The 13,596-nt window shown below is 35.0% G+C and overlaps 1 pseudogene; it reads right to left on the minus strand.

The window, feature by feature from the left end:
* Positions 1–1,548: 1,548 nt before the first annotated feature.
* On the minus strand, positions 1,549–3,020 carry LOC136392135 (ribosome biogenesis protein BRX1 homolog pseudogene; annotated as a pseudogene).
* Between the last annotated feature and the right edge of the window lie 10,576 nt (positions 3,021–13,596).

Here is a 13,596-nt window from a genome sequence, read left to right on the forward strand (position 1 = left end):
TTATTTATTTATTTTTTAAATAAGAAGAGGGGAGACAGAGAGACAGACTCCCACATGCACTCTGACAGAGATCCACCAAGCAAGCTTCCTACTAGGGATGCTCTTCCTATCTAGGGCTGTTGGTTGGCAACTGAGCTATTTGGAGGCTCCAGGAGCCACCTTCAGCTACTAGGGTCAACTTGCTCCAACCAATTGAGCCATGACTGCGAGAGGTGAAGAGAGAGGGGGGAGAGGGGGAGAAGAGGGGAGGAAGGTGTAGAGAAGCAGATGGTCGCTTCTCCTGTGTGCCCTGACTAGGAATTGAACCCCAAGATATTCATACACCAGGCTGATGCTCTACCTCTGAACCAAACAGCCAAGGAAAATAATTTTATTTCTAAATATGTTATAGTCTATTGATGTTTCCTATTCTTGAATTGGTCTTGGATATTTGTTTTTTTTAGGGAATTTTACTATTTCATCAAAGTTATTTATTTTCTTCAGTTATCACAATATTTCCATTTTAATTACTACATAGTAAGGAAATCTCATTAATTTATTTCTTTGAGAGAGAGGAAAGAGAAAGAGAGGGGAAAAGTGGGAAGCATCAACTTGTAGTATTTGCTTCCTGTATGTGCCTTGACTAGGCAAGCCCAAAGTCTTGAACCAGCACCTCAGTGTTCCAGGTCAACGCTTCATGCACAGTGAGTGCTACCACAGGTCAGACTCTTTAATTTTTAATTTTGATATTTTATTATTCTTTTCTGTATTGTTGCACTTTATTCTACCTAAAAGTTTGTTGGTTTTGTGAATGTTTTCAGAGAACCAAAAATGATTTTATAAAATTTTCTCTATTTTTTAAAAATTTGATTGACCTATGGCTTAATCTTTATTATTTCTTTGATTTTTTTCTTGCTTTGCATTTAGTTTGTTTTTATTATAATTTCTTAATATATAATCTTTAATTATTGCTTTGAGGCATTTCTTTTTTTCTGATAGTGATTTAAAATTTATAAATATTCCATAAATTTGGTACACTACTTTTAATCAGTTCAAAATATTTTCTAAATTCTGTTATAATTTCTTCTTTGCCATGGGTTCTTCAGAAGTATTTGGCTTAATATGCAAACATTTTATAATATACCAGATTCCAATCTATTTTTAAATTCTAATTTAATTTCTATGTGATCAGAAAGTATACTTTATATGATATGAATCTTTACAAATATATTGATACTTTTATATTCTAGCATGTGATTTATTCTGGAGACTATTCCATGATTGCTTGAAAGAATATATATTCTACGGTGGTTGTATGCTGTATTTTATTTATTTATTTATTTGAGTTTGGATAATATTTATTTAAAAAAACACAGATACCAATGAAATCAGTGGTATGAATTTTTACTTTCTTTTAAATGCCACATTTAAGAGTTTTAAATTTCTTTTAAATTCTACCTAAATGCTAGTTAGATTTAAGGTAGCCCTGGATAATAAAAGTATTTACATATTAAATAGAAAATAAATATAAAATAGCAAAATAAATATAAAAAATAATTGTCCCTTGATTTATTTTGCATTCCCACTGGTCACTTTCTGTATAATTTTTCTTCACCACTTGCAAATCCTTTTCTTTCCTGCTTACAAAATGATTTTGGCTCTGATTTTACCCATGGTATTTCTATTAGTATTCCCTCAGCTGGTGTAACGGAAATATCAGTAGTGGGATCACATGGAAGAATACTCTGGTTCTGTCTCAGTTTCTGCACCTCTTTAATTTGTTGTCTCCCTTTGTATTTTGTAGCTGTGATTGATCTTATGACATGCCAATGTATGTTTGGTCACTGGTAGTGAGGATTTTATTTATTTCATTTTTAAATTTTTGTTTATTGCTTTCAGGGGAGTAGAAAAGACATATAAGATAGATAGATGATAGATAGATGATAGATAGATAGATGCAGAGAAAGAGAGAGAGAGGAACACAGAGCTGTTCATGTATGTGCCCTGACCCAGGATAAAACCAACAACCTCTGTGCTTTGGGTGGATGCTCTAATTTCCCTAGAAGCTATCAAACTAAGGCAGGATTAACTTCCCTGGAAAATCTTTATGAAATTTGAGACAAAACAAGGTTCTATTTCTAAAACGGCAGCATCTTTTAAGATCTGAAAGTATCCAGAACAGTGAAAGTAAACATGTAGTCCACACATGGTTGATTTTTGGGAGGTTACCATGGTGCATTAAAGATCTGAATTAAAAGTTGTTTTAACAAAGCATAATGTGGTAATTCATCAAAAGCAGAGTCAAACAATAAAATGGGCTGAGACCCTTTCAAACTGTTTCCAGTCATCTTTCGTTCAGCTAGGCTATGAATATTTTGATCTAAGAATTTTGTAGGTGGTTTATGAGGTGAATTTGTTCTTTTGGGTTTTTTTAAAGATTATATTTATTCATTTTTAGGGAGAAGAGAGAGAGAAAGAGAATGGAGGAGGAGCAGGAACCATCAACTCCCATATGTGCCTTGACCAGACAAGTCCAGAGTTTCAAACCAGCGACCTCAGCATTCCAGGTCAATGCTTTATCCACTGCACCACCACAGGGCAGGCCCATGGGGTGAATTTGAAAGCCACATATAGAGATCTTACTTCTTCTTAGCTTTGAATTAGATACATTTATTTACTGCAGATTTTCATTGATCAAATGTCATTAATCACAAGTACCATCTTTATGATTCATTTAGTTTCTGTGTTAGAATGAGGCATCAACATTCTTGTCTTTCATCAAATATCTTGCTCTGAAATTTATTCCTCTGGAAGCAAAGATGACAATCTGTTCCCTATTTTTCCACTTGCCCTTGGACATCGAGTCTCCGATATGGCCTTGCTCTTTTTCCTCCGCCTCCTAGCCTGTCGAGCTGCTTAGCTGGTGGCCTGCATGTTTTTGTTCCTTTTGAGACTTTTCCCTGGAATGCCAAGCCTCTATACCATTCCTCTTGGTGGCCACCTTCCCACCTACCTGCCTTCCGGTGGTGTATTTTATACATGCCAGTTAGGTCAAGTTTTTGGTAACATGATTCTCATTTTTTTGCTGATTGTACTTCTAGTTATTTTGTCAATTATTGAGAATACAGAATTGAAATCAACTATTACTGTTGAACTGTTTCTCCTTTCAGTTCAACACTTTTTATTTTTTTGTATTTTTTTCTTTTGTTTTTTTGTTTGTTTGTTTTTGTTTTTTACAGAGACAGGGAGAGAGTCAGAGACAGGGATAGACAGGGACAGACAGATAGGAACAGAGAGAGATGAAAAGCATCAATCATTTGTTTTTTGTTGTGACATCTTAGTTGTTCATTGATTGCTTTCTCATATGTGCCTTGACCGTGGGGCTACAGCAGACTGAGTAACCCCCTGCTTGAGCCAGCGACCTTGGGTCCAAGTTGGTGAGCTTTGCTCAAACCAGATGAGCCCCTGCTCAAGCTGGCGACCTCGGGGTCTTGAACCTGCGTCCTCTGCATCCCAGTCTGATGCTCCATCCACTGCGCCACCACCTGGTCAGGCCACTTTCTATTTTATGTAGTTTGGGACTCTGTTGGATATGTATACTTTTATGATTATTGTATTTTTCTAATGAACTGATCATTTAATCATTAAGAAATACCATTTTTTCTTTACATATCATGTTTTATATATTGTATCTAGATTATGCATATATATTATGTCTACTTTAACTGATAAGAACAAAACCCCTATGTACCCTTTGTTTGATATATCTGTTCTACATTTTTACAGCAACAATAAAATAATAATATTTTATTTCAATGTATATTTTTATGTACATAGCATTTATCTATGTACATAAAAATAAAGTTAATAAAAAATAAGGGTGAACAAATATTTACAACAATCAAATTACAAGAGTATTAAAATAAACAAATTTATCAGCCAAAGTAAAACATCTGGTCACCTTTGCTTAGAAACCATTATTCAAAATAAATGCCTTTCTATTTATAATGTACATATTTAAGCTGCAAGTCTATTTTCTGTCAAAAGATTTCCTCTTTCAATCTAGTAGATGTCTTTTATAGACAGTATGTAGTTCATCTTACTTTTAAATCCACTCTGATAATCTCTGCCTTTTGATGGGTTGTTTAGATATTTTACATATAGGATTGGTATTAATATGGTTAGATTTGCATTCACCATTTTGCTCTTTGTTTTCTATTTTATCTCTTTTTTAATTTTCCTTTATTTATATGACATAATTATTGTAGTTTACCTTTTAAATTTCTGAGTTCATATTTTTTACAGTATGTTTTAACTACTTTTTGGTGATTCCTCTAGGGATAAAAATATGCATCTTAAGTTATCTTCACTGTGCATACACCCAAACTTAGCCAAAAATATGTTACTCCAGCTAAGATAGCATCCTCTGGCTATTAGTCATTTATGTTCCCTGATCATTTGCCTTAAAAATTGATACTTCCCACAATAATACCATTTGGTGTTGGTATCATTTCCCGATCCAGACTGTGTGATGGTATCAGTGAAGTTTTCCTGTCTTTACTTGCCTGCTCTATCCTGGAAGACTGGGAGTAGAAGGGAATGGAGAACAGTCCCACCAAGAATGTCACAGACAACCACTCTTCCTACCTGACATTCAGCAGTTTTCAAAAATTAAGTGTCTTTTGTCTGTCCATGTGGTGGCACAGTGGATAGAGCATCAGCCTGAGATGCTGAGGACTCAGGTTGGAAATCTCAAGGTTGCCAGCTTAAGTGCGGGCTCATCAGGTTTGAGCATAGGGTTGCCAGCTTGCACATGGGATCATAGGCATGACCTCATGGTCATTGGCTTGAGCCCAAAGGTCGCTGCCTTGAAGCCCAAGGTTGCTAGTTTAGCTCAATGTCACTGACTAAGCTGGAGCCCCCCACCCCAGTCAAGGCACATATGAGAAAGAAGTCAGTGTACAACTAAAGTGCTGCAATGAAGAATTGATGCTTCTCATCTCTCTCCCTTCCTGTTTAATTGTACTTGTCTATCCTTGTCTCTCTCCTTCTCTCTCTCTCACTAAAAAAAAAAGAAAAAAAAAGAATAAGTGTTTCTCATATTATATATAAGACTTTGGTTGATACCCAGAATGCTGAAATGGTTGTTTTTGTAAATTTTGCCTATCTATATGGTTGTTTTTGTGGAAAGGATTTGCTAACCTCCTTGAACAGACACAGTGGAAAATTTCTCACCAGCACTTTTGAATTGTAACTTATAAGATGTTGAATAATTTAGAATGATTGAGGTAAAGTTTTGTACTGTGCTAAAGGTTATGAAACAGATATGGCTTTTCCAAGGGCAAAATATATCAGATTGTTCAATGAGAGTGACACACATTTTGTTTACAGCAGCTTGGAAATGAAATATGTCTAACTTCAGATGAATCAGGTTTTGTAAAGATTCCAAAATACAATGACCTAAATTTCTACATCTACCTCAGTTATGGACCATTGCTACGTCAGTACCAATGTCTAGAAATGTGCAATATCATTTAATTTGGACATGTATCTGGATGTTAGTTCTGACACTGGCTTACTTTATGAATGACCAATAAAATGTTGGATATTTCCTGAAAAACCACCACTTCATTTCTCCAAAACCCACTAAGGCTCAAGTAATCATTAGTTTGTTCTCAGCAGGGTAGTCACAAAGCAAATTAAGGAAGAGAAATACAGTTTGAACCTGAGTAGATATCAGTCTATTTATGTAACTTGTTCTTTTTTATATTATCACTATACCCACAGAAAGAGAATAAATGTATTGACAGAGACATCATGTTCAGTATAGTCCAGAAAGAGAAGATGAATATTTTCTGGGTAGATAGATTTAATTTCTGTGTTTATCTACTAATTTTTATTAATTTCATAAGCATTGCATTAAGTAAGTTTTAAAGATCTGAAAAAGAATAGAAAATCACAGCCTTCACTGGCTTTTAAAAATAAAGGATCATGTAAACTTGTTATTGTAATTATTTTGTGAACGAAGCTGTAGTAGAGATCTGAGCCTTACTAGACAATAAAAAAAAAAAGGATGACCAATTAACCTGGGTCAGCGGCAGATGGTCAACAAGGACTCACAAAATCATATACTGTGATAGGATTTGCTGTGCTCATATGAGACAAGGTATGTAAGTTTTTTCACACAGCCATGTCATAGACAGCATGACCATTGTTGACAGCATCCACAATGTGTATAACTATGCATATTGTATATTTAATACTTAATATTTTTATATAAGTTTATTTTTGATTCAGAACTTGCAGTTTCTTGCATGATGACATCCAGTCCTTTTTTTTTATTTGCTTCCAATTTCCAATTTGGAAGTAAATAAAGTAACAAAAATGTTATAAACCAAACTTTTAGCTTTTGAGGAAATGTTTTGTTTCATTCCTTGAGGAGTAGCCATTGATTTAAGATACACAACTGTTTTTGCCCTCAGTTCCCTTAGTCTTTCAATGCTAGCTATCCACATTTCATGTTGGTAAAGAAAATATTTCTTCTCCCAACCTGATTCTTTAGTTCAGCCTCTAATATTTTCCCACATATATTTGTTTCACTTACATTGTATGTAGCTTAGTATCCAACAAAATATTTTACATGTGCAGACCAACTACCAATAAATTTTAAATATAATTACAGTAATCAAAACCAATAGAATGTTATCAAAAATATTTAGATTGTTGACATATTTTGTCCAAAAGAACAGCATCTTCTTAAAAGGCAAAAATATTTTAAACTGTGAAATCTAGTTTTCCATTCAACCTAGCATTGCTTCTTTAATTTTTCATTGTTCTTTAAATAATTTGATACACCTCCAAATTTGGTAAAATTTTGCCATCACTAGTTACCAAGAGTGATAAGAAAAGCACAATATTAAACTTTTTAGTTAATATGCTTTTAAAAGTTCTTGTACATTTTGGATTGTAAGCAACTATGCACCTCTAGAGGATCTTTGTGCTCTATTTGATTCCAAAATAATCATCACCAGGAAAACCCACATGAACCAGCAAAAAATATGTTAATGTTTCAAAGAAAGGCAGACACAGTAAGATTAGAATAAATATACCTGAAATAGAAATCACAATTAATATAATGACAGAACCTAAGCTTCGGATGGCAATACAGGCCATTCAAGTACAAACAATCACTGAAACAAATGAGGCAACAGTCAGCAGGTGCACATGACTGAATGAGTTGTGAAAAAATAATTAACTAAAAATAGCCTGTTCTAAAGAAATGAAGAGACACAAATGAATAATTCTGTAACCTTTAATCCATGTCGTTCCAAATTATGCCTGCTAAAAAATGAACAATACTCAAATATTGCATGCCTCTTCCCAAAACAATTGATACATGAAAATAATAAATACACATTTTTTATTATATATGATAAGTATTTTAGGATGGTTTTATATCAATTGTGAACTTTCAAAATTTTTTAGATTTTTAAGTCCAAAAAACAGTTTAAGAAACAGTCCTTATGGCCTTGGCTGGATGGCTCAGTGGTAGAGCATTGGCCTGGCATGTGGATGTCCCAGGTTCAATTTCCAATCAGCAGACACAGGAGAAGTGCCCATCTGTTTCTCCATCCCTCACCCTCACACTTCTCTCTCTCTCTCTCTCTACCTCTCCTGAAGCCATGGGCTCTATTGGAAAGAGTTGGCCGTGGGTGCTGAGGATGGATTGATGGCCTCCACTCCAGTACCTAAGAAAAGTTCAGTTGGAGCAACAGAACAATGGCCCCAAATGGGCAGAGCATCACCCCCTAGTGGGCTTGCTCGGTAGATCCCAGTCCAGGTGCATGTGGGAGTCTGTCCCTGCCTCCCCTCCTCTCACTGAATTAAAAGTAAAAAAGAAAACAGTCATTATAATACAGAAGCTGAGATTCAGTTGCAGAGAAGTCCTCAAGGATGTATAAGCCTACAATTTAGGGGCTAGCTAAGGACTCAGTGCTACAGGTTAAGTAGTCTGAGAATATAATCCTAGAAAATGTGTGGCCAAACACTTCTCTTAAAATTTCCTTTGAGATATTTACTATGGTTTTATATATATTTACTATCTTTGTTTATAGTTATATTATTTTTATCATAAGCATTGAGTTCAGATAGACTGCCATAAATTGCAAGGCTGAAAATATATATCTAAAAGTAACTTTCTGCCCTAACCAGGTAGCTCAGTTGGTTACAGCATCATCCTAACTCGCTGAGGTTACAAGTTTGATCCTTCATTAAGGCACATAAAATAACCAATGATAGCATGAATAAATGAAACAAAAGATTGATGTTTCTCTCTCTCTCTCTCTCTCTCTCTCTCTGTCTCTCCCTCACTCTCTAAAGAGCAATAAATTAAAATTTAAAAAGAAAATGGACACAGAAACATGTAAACTATATTCCAGTCCTTATACTTCATAGGTGTCTGTCTGACCAGGTGAGCTGAGATATGGCATTCTCATCTTACAAAATGGGGAAAGAAAGTATATACTTGAAGACTGGAAGATGGCCACAGAAATGCAGAAACGAAATAATGGAATTTCTTTTTTATTGCAACACTGGGTAATTTTGAGCAGATTATAAAAGGTTAGTTTTTAAAAGAGCTGCCATTGAACTAGTCTCTTAGCTGACTGCTTTCTCTTCTTTTCTTTTTCTCTTCTCTTTCAAGTGAGAGGCAGGGAGATAGAGAGACAGACTCCTGCATGCACAATGACCAGGATCCATACAGTAACCCCATCTGGGGTTGATGCTTTGCCCATCTGGGCCCATGCTCAAAACTGAGCTATTTTGAACACCAGAGACAGAGTCTCCACACAACCATCCTCAGTGTCTGGGGCAAGGAGCTGTAACCAATCGAGCCACGGCTGTGGTAGGGGAAGAGAGAGGTGTGGAGGGGAAGAGAGACAGGGAGGTGTGGAAAAACAGATGGTCGCTTCTCCTGTGTGCCCTGACCAGGAATTGAACCCAGGACATCACATGTTTGGCCGACACTCAATCACAGAGCCAACCAGCCAGGGCCAGGTGCTTTCTTTATAGCAAATTGCTGACAAAGTTGCTTTCCAATTCTTAACTCTAATAATCTAGGGATTTTGTAGGAAGAGATAATAAAAGTTATATGTTCACCCCTAAAAGTCATTGCTTCCCTAAATAGAAATGCCTTCCATGAAGAGCCAAGCCTGGTGTAAGCAACAAATACAAACTAATTTAGGGACCACTGCCATCATCAAGAGTTTCAAATAGTTGCTGGGTTGTTGCAACTACTAAGATTGCTTGATGGAAATAACAGCGCAAGTCTCAATGAGGGGCTGAAGGTGGGGTTAACTAGTGCTTTCAAAATATTCAGAACATGATACCTTGAGAATTAATCATCTTATTTGGGGGTTGGGTAGAGATGCTGGTCAATATGTCATTGTTATTCTCAAAAAGAAGATAAAATTACGCTGCTTAGTAGGAATCCTGGTGGAGTAAGAAACTCAATATCTATTGAAGACTTAGACTATCCATATGGACAATAAAATCTGTTTCAGATTGCTGCACAGAAACATGTGTCCTTGGGAAAGGGACTGAGACACATATGAAAAAAGCTTATCATCATCAGTTTTTATAATTAGATATGGTAACACTGAAATATTTTTTAATGATTTAGTTCACATTTATATGGACCCTGTAACTTTTTATAAAATACATGAAAAAGTGTGCTACAATGATATTTTAACAACACCAGTTGTTCTCAGCAGGAAGCCAGCAAATTTAAAAATTTTTCAAATTAGAAAATTAAATACATTAGATCATGTTCATAATGCTACCAAAAGCTAAAGCACAAATAATAATAATATATGTGAGATAGATAAATGATAACAAAATTAAGAACATGGTCAGGGATTAATTTTTATTCTTTGACATGAATTTAGGGTAAGCTAGCCATAATAATGACAAGATATTTGCCTTATAAGAAGCCATTGTTTATTCTTTTGACTTGAAGAAGTTTAAGACTGTAAATATATTTCACATTGCAAGCACTCAGTTTGGTTTCAAGCAATATATGCTTAACATAGTTCTGATAATTGTTCAATATTTTAAATTCCATTTTTTAGAGTTTCAGTGAACACATATCGCTAAATGCTGCCCTACATTTCTAATTTCTTGCTGTCCAGGTTAGACGTTAAGAATAAAATATCAACTTTCTAGGAAGCAATACATTCTCACATGGTGTGATTATTAACATTCACTTTATTTTTTCTTTTCTGAGTCAGAGAAAGAAAGAGTAAGGCACAGATAGGGACAGACAGACAAGAAGAGAGAATGATGAGAAACATTAATTCTTCTTTGTGGCACTTTAGTTGTTCATATGCTTTCTCATATGTGCCTTGACTGGGGGGGCTACAGCAGACCAAGTGATCCCTTGCTCAAACCAGCGACCTCAGGCTCAAGCTGGTGAGCTGTGCTCAAACCAGATGAGCTCACATTAAAGCCAGCGACATTGGGGTTTTGAACCTCGGTTCTCTAAACCCCAGTCCAATGCTCTATCCGCTGTGCCACCACCTGGTCAGGCCCTACCTAAATGTTTTTGTTACCAAAATCATAATCATGGTACCCTTTCTTTTTATTTTTTCAGGTGAATATTAGATGGGGTTTCTGTAAAATTTAGTAATGCAGAATACTTATGAGTAGATAAATAATATACATTCTGGCAAGTCAAGTAGTAAATGACTTAAGAGACTAGAAAATGACATGAAATTTAGCCTTCTGAATGTGCAGGTAGAATAAAATCATGTCTACTGACCACTGTCTAATATAAGATTCTTTTTATTTTTAAATATGTGCCACATACATTGTATCATTAGTATTGCTATAATTAGAACTGTAACCATACTGAACAATATTAGTGAAAGTAAAATGTCCATCTTTGGAATGTGATCATTAAGAAGCATAATATATGTTTACTTAATACATAATTTCATACACACACAAACACACTCACATGTCTGCTTAGTCTCAGAAACTCTTTGTTTGGTCGGAGTTTAGATTAGTTGTTTGTTAATTATTAAATGGGGAATGTATTTCAGTAGCCCTCATCAGAGTTTTAATGGTCTACCAGTTCTGTTGAGGACAAATAATCTATACAATTCAGGTATTAAGTCTACTATTTTGTTTCTGTTATTGTTTTATACTACAAGGAATCTTACTATCCTAATGTTACTGTTGGGGTATATATAACTACTCTTGCTATTTCTCCTCCTTTGTCTCTGTCTCCTCTATCTCTGCCTCTTCTTCCTCCTTCTTTCTCTCTTTAAATACAGTTGAGTTGCTAATTTTTCCAAGGGTTCTAGCATATGAGCTGGGCATACCTAGCTTAACTATAAAATCTGTTCAAGATGAAGGTAGTCTTTCTGCCTCATATTTGTATGCAAGGGCCATGAGCAGTTTTCTACAGGCCAGAAGATACTGTGAATTTGTCCTTATTTTTGTTATCAACCTAAGTCTGAGCACTATTTCAAAGCTCCCTTGTGATGATCACAATGCTCCTTAGCTTAGCCATTGATAATGATTATCACTGGTCTTACCACATATTCTTGTTTGCAATTCTCTGTTCCAATAGTTTTAAATCTTCAGTCTCATAACTCAATATTGATTCCCAGTAGCTCTAAGAGAGATCATTTTCTTTCATCTTCTTGTATATGTTTATATCTACAAACACTAATTTTTTCTAGTTTTTATTTGTTTACAGTGAGTTGTTATGTCTAATAATCGATCATATGTCATGACACACAAAAACTTAAAAAAAAATAAATACCCCTACAATATAGTGACTGGGCTCACTTTCCCCAGTTTTGTCAGGAGGAGAAGGTAACTAATTTATTTAATTTAATAATAAGAAGTTTATGAGTGTAAATGAAAGGTAGCAGGCATCCCCAAACTACGGCCCGCGGGCCGCATGCGGCCCCCTGAGGCCATTTATCCGGCCCCCCGCCGCATTTCTAGAAGGGGCACCTCTTTCATTGGTGGTCAGTGAGAGGAGCACTGTATGTGGCGGCCCTCCAACCGTCTGAGGGACAGTGAACTGGCCCCTTTTGTAAAAAGTTTGGGGACCTCTGGTAGAGGTAGGCAGGATTCCAAGATGGAGATGGCTGCAAGAGGAAGTCTCTCTATCTCTCCTCCTCTCACTTAAATAAATAAATAAATAAGAAAGAAAAGATAAACAAGATTGACAAACCTTAACCAGATTCATCAAAAAAAATTTTTTTAAAAAGAGAGAGACCCAAAAGAATAAAATCACAAGTGAAAGGAAGAAGTAACATCACAGAAAAAAAAGGAGTGTAAGAAAATACTATAATCAACTATATGCCGAAAAAATTAACAACTTGGAAAAAATGGATATATGACTAGAAATATACTATCTCCCAAAACTGAATCAGAAAAAATCAGAAACCTAAACAGATCAGTTACAACTAGTGAAATCAAAGTTGTAATAAAAATCTCCCAGCAAACAAAAGTCCTGGACGGGAGAGCTTCACAAGCAAATATTATCAAACATTTAAGGAAGAAATAATAGGAATCTTTTTTAAACTTTACCATAAAATTCAAGAAAGGGAAAGACTTTTGAGCTATTTTTTATGAAGCCAGTATTATCTTAATTCCAAAACCAGATACACTACAAAGAAAGAAAATTGTAGGCCAATATCCTGATGAACATATAGGCTAAAATCCTCAACAAAATATCAGCAGAACAAATTCAGCAAAATACATAAAAAAGATCACACCAATAATCAAGTGGTATTGATTACTGAAATGAAATATTGGTACACTATTTGCAAATCAATAAATGTGATAAATCACATAAACAAAATGAAGGATAAAGATTACATGATCACAACAATAGATGCAGGAAAAGAACTTGATAAAATCCAGCACCATTTATAATAAAAACTCTTAGCAGAGTGAAAAGAGGGATCATACCTCAATATACAATGGAGTAAAGGAAGTCTTGTCAAAAAATGGTGTTAGGAAAATTGAACAGGTACATGCCTAAAAAATGAAACTAGAGCACCAACTTATACCATCCACAAGAACAATCTCAAAGTAGATAAAAGATCCACATGTAAATAATGGAACCATAGACATCTTGGAAGAAAATATAGGCAGTAAAATTTCAGACATCTCTTATAGAAATATTTTTGCTGATATATCTCCTTGGGCAAGGGAAACAAAGGAAAAAAATAAATAAATGGAATTACATCAAACCAAAAAGTTTTTGCACAGAAAAGAAACCATCAACAAAATAAAAATGGAATCCATTAAATATAAGAATATTTGCAAATAATACAGCTGACGAGGGGTTAATTTTCAAAATATAAATTCTTATTACTTATACAACCGAACATCAGAAAGACAAACAATCCAATTAAAAATTGGGCAAAGGGCCTAAATAGACACTTCTCCAAAGAGGACATGTAATTGTCGTTGGCATATAATAGACAAATGAAAAGTTGCTCACCGTTACTAATCATCAGAGAAATGCAAATTAAAACCACAATGAGATATCATCTCACACCTGTCAGAATAACTATCATCAGTGAATCAATA

The sequence above is a fragment of the Saccopteryx leptura genome, chromosome 2 (genome assembly GCF_036850995.1).
Source record: "Saccopteryx leptura isolate mSacLep1 chromosome 2, mSacLep1_pri_phased_curated, whole genome shotgun sequence".
NCBI classification, from domain to species: Eukaryota; Metazoa; Chordata; class Mammalia; order Chiroptera; family Emballonuridae; genus Saccopteryx; species Saccopteryx leptura.